At 35.4% G+C, this 4,435-nt stretch overlaps 1 pseudogene; it reads left to right on the top strand.

Moving 5' to 3' along the window:
* The first annotated feature begins 2,803 nt into the window (after nucleotides 1–2,803).
* LOC131822420 (U2 spliceosomal RNA) lies at nucleotides 2,804–2,921 on the top strand (annotated as a pseudogene).
* The last annotated feature ends 1,514 nt before the right edge of the window (nucleotides 2,922–4,435 follow it).

Here is a 4,435-nt window from a genome sequence, read left to right as displayed (position 1 = left end):
AGATATGAGATATATACTTATACATACATTATATATGTGTACATATATAATGTGTATATCTAAAATATATAATGTATATCTAAAATATATAATGTATATATAATATATATAATGCATATATATAATGTATATATCTCACAACTTCCTTATCCATTCATCCAGGATATTTGACAATGGAGAAAAGATAGTCTCTTCAATAAATGGTTCTGGGATAATTGTATATTTACATGTAAAATAATGAAACTTGTCCCATATCTTATATCACTCATAAAAATGAACTCAAAATGAAAAAAAAAAAAAAGACTTAAATGTAAGACCTGAAACTAGGACCTATCCAGCTCATTGTTTAGGGATCTGAGTAAGGCCTGAGTGTGCACTCAATTCCCTGGGCAGGTGAGTCTACCAGTCTTGCTTTGCAGACTATAGAAGCCATGGATTGTGCTCTCTGTCATCATAGAGGTGCTGAATGGGCTATGCTACTTCCTGTATTCTCTGGTTAGGTTCCCCGCTTAGACAGGTTGAAGGCTGTATTCAGTGCTAATAGAGCCAAGGATTAAATTTCCTGTCCAGGCATAGCAAAAGAATAAAATTCCCTTATCTTAATTCAAGCCAACCTGCAAGTTACCTGGCTGAACAGGGTTACTGGCTTTGCCTTGACAACTATGAGTTTTGTCTTCCCTTCTCTCAGCTTGAGTGTGGCTAGACCACATAGCTTTCAGGTGTTTTCATTATCCCTTTTGGTCAGATTGGACCAGAAGACACTCTCCACAGAGGGTGGGATTATTTCTCAGCAGTCTTACCTGGACAGGAGGGTGATGGACCACTCTAGCCTACTCTCAGTTTTTCAAATAAGATCTCTGGTTGAGAGGCGCTAGGAGCTACCTTCAATCTCATCTATGAATGAACACCCCTTCCTGTGCATAGCACAGGAATCTTCCACTCCCAGTACTGGCTTTGCTCTGGGAGCAATCAGTTATATAGCTTCTAGGAGTTGTTATCAGCACTTCTGATAGATAAGATTGGAAGGTACTTTTCATAGTGGTTGGGGCTGTGACTCAGCAAGTTGCTTGAGCATGGACAAACCAAGTTCTAGGGCAAGGAAAACTCCTCATTTGAGGATATCAGTCAAGCGGATCTGCACCTAACTGAGATCCCTGATTAGAGTGTGCCCTTGACTTGGTTCAGCAGGTGAATAAAACTTCTGGTTGTGATTACTACTTAGGCACTGCAGGTATGGACTTGAAGTGCCAAGATCCATCTGCTGATTGTTGCAAACCCCTTCTTGATTCTTCATCACAGATTCTCAGTGGCTGGCCCCTATATATTCTCCTGAAATCCTTATGGTGTAATGTGAGAGTAGGGGCTTCCACAAAGTAAGTCAGACTGCTGGGGGAAACTGGCTATACACCACCTAAAGGGAAGTTGAGAGCTGGGATTTTTCATCTGCTTATTCTGTACTGAGCAGTGGGTGGAGGTATGGATTCTATCAGGTGAATCTGTCAGATTTTCTGGACTGACATGTTAGAATCCAGATCTTTGGGGAGCTTTCATGGAAGTTTGGACATCTTATATGTAAACTAACTCTTTCCCTCCCAGGGAGAAACTTGGTACCAGCAGATCTCTTCCTGATCATTTGTCACAATCCTGAGAACAGGGATTTTGGTGAGAGAGTATCCTGAATCTCCTTATTGGCTTCAGTGAGTCTAATTTCATGTTTACTTGGAAGTATGGGAGACTTTCAGTTAGTTTCTGGATTTCTCATGAAGGGAACTTGTCCATGAATTGTTGCTGAATAGGTGTGTTTGTAGGGGGAAAAGAGGGTCCAGGGCTTCCTCTTCACCATCTTGCTGATGTCACGCCACACATTATTTCATTTTATGGTAGGCTTGCTAGACTTATATTTATCCTTGATTTTTGGAATTCATTGGACAAATTTTTGTTGTTACAACCTAGTGGGGAAAAAATGAGGTACATAGGCTGAATAATGTTGATTGGATTACTCTACTCAAAAATAATAAATAGATTGTTGACAATCTGAAGGCCAAACTCTACTTTTTAAATTTTATTTATTTATTTGTGTGTGTGTGTGTGCATGTGAGAGAGAGAGAGAGAGAGAGAGAGACCAAGAGAGAGCACAAGCTGCGGAAGTGGTAGGCAGAGAGAGAAGCAGGATCCCTGCTGAGCAAGGGGCCCAATGTGGGACTCATCCCAGGACCTTAGAATCACGACTTGAATTGAAACCAGACAATTAACTGACTGAGTCACCCAGGCATCCCTGAAGGTCAAATTTTAAAAATATGTCCCAAAACTTTGTTTTGACTTTTTCAAGTTGAATTTTAAAAGTAAATACCTAAATACAAACATTTAAATTATGCTTATATGGATAGTTAGTATTGTGGATATTGGAAGTGAGCATTTGGGTGTCATATTTTAGGAAAAACTTGAACTCAGGGGAAGATGAGAAACATGCTGGTAAAAAAGGAACGTTACCTGAGTAACTTAAAGGAATAGAAGATGTTTAGCCTGGAAAATATAAATTTTGAGAAGAGATTGTGAGATCTATTTTTCTACAGTTCAAATTGTACTACTATATGCGATATGTAGATTGAATCTATATTGCTTAAAGTAGAACATAGAAAAATTGATGAAAATTATAGAAAACCAGGTTTGAATAAAAGAAAAATTTCTAATAATGGAATATTCTGCTTCTCATAACAGTCAGCTTCTTCAACTCAGGAATTTGATTATATATTTAGTACAGTTTTACTATGTTATTATTTTTCTTTCCATATAACTTCTATATATTGCTTCTCAGCCTTTTGGCTAAGATCAAGTGTAGTATCTGTTCTTATCAGTTTAATATCTGATATGTCCTCTATCCATATAACTTCTATAGTTCTTAAACTGATACATTACCACTATGGTATCACTGGTAAACAACTTAGCAGAGTTTTAGGGTGGGACAGTTACACAATATTGTGATTTATTTTTATTGTTGAAAAAGAAGTAAACTTTACAAAATGTTACCATATATTGAAGTTGCAAAAGGGAAGCTCAAAATAATGCAAAATGCTAAAATCTCAGAGAAATTAGAAATTGAAACTTGAGATCAATAAAGTAAAAAAAAAATACCTATATACTTTGATTATTCTATTTTCATCAAACCAGTGTTTCATTTTCTTTTAGTCATTCTCAGGCTAAGAAGGACACTAAGCATGAATTTGTTTTGCTGGAATACATGGACAGACAAAAATCCCTGTGGTATTTTATAAATGACATTATATAAGTAAATGAAACACTGCCTAAATTACTAAATGCTGATTGCAATATTCAGTTTTGTTTCTTGTAAATATTTTATATAAAAACTGAATCAAAGCTACTTGAAGACAGGAAATTAGGGTTTATGCTACTTTAATCATTTATAGTATAATGGTTAAAAGATGCACTCTTGATTCTAACACTCAGGGCTTGAATATACACTTGAGCATGTTATTAAATAATATACACTTGAGCATGTTATTAAATAAATCACTCTCTGCCTGTCTCCTAATCTATAGAGTGGGCAAAATAGTATTGCCTAATTCTTAGACTTTCATGAGAATTAAAAAGGATAATGCATGAAAAGTGTCTAGCTGTGTCTGGTACAAAGTAAGCACTCAATAGTAATCACTGTTATTAATAATAATCATATCTGTCTACCCTAAAAAGGGAGTTCTAACCCCACAGACTATTCAACCAATCTACCTCTGCTGACAGAAGCAGTTAAAATTCAGATTCTGGAAAACAATGGTTAAGGTTTTCCAAGCTGGACTTTTGTTCCCACTTCAGATTAAAAAAAAAAAAAATGTACAGAATAGAGATTGAAAAGTCTTTCTGTATTAAAAGGAAAGATGTCCACACTTAAATTTTTTTGATTTATAATAAGAAAAGGTGAAATTTTATAATCACTAGAAAGAAAACACACATACAAACCATACTATTTAAGAGGAATAAAAATCATACCATATTCAAATAGTCTTGGACTCCATTACTTACTTTCATATAGAGCTTAATATTAAAGATGCATATGAAGGTTTTTCCTATCATATAAATTTTATTTCTAGATATATGAAGGTTTATATTCTACTCCCAAACTCTCAATTTTCTATTGGGGAAAAATGTGAGCTCAGCTCTAGGAAATTCCAATACTAAGTGGTTTGGGAAAGGAATTTTTAAAAAAGCTAGCAAAGGAGACTAAAATGTAATAAATGAGTAGCTAGAAGTTAAATCATGAGAATGTGGTATCTTGGAAGCCAAGTGAAGAAAAAGTATCAAGGAAGAGGGAGTAATTGATTTTATCAAATACTGCTGGTAGATGAAATAAGATGAGAGGTGATTACTGAAGTTTCAATAAGCAGTTTTGGTAGAGTAGTGAGGGGTAAAGTCTGCATTGAAG

Source organism: Mustela lutreola, chromosome X (assembly GCF_030435805.1).
Source record: "Mustela lutreola isolate mMusLut2 chromosome X, mMusLut2.pri, whole genome shotgun sequence".
In the NCBI taxonomy this organism is placed as follows: Eukaryota; Metazoa; Chordata; class Mammalia; order Carnivora; family Mustelidae; genus Mustela; species Mustela lutreola.
Note: the sequence above shows the minus strand (reverse complement) of the source record. Positions and strands in the feature narration are given on the sequence as shown.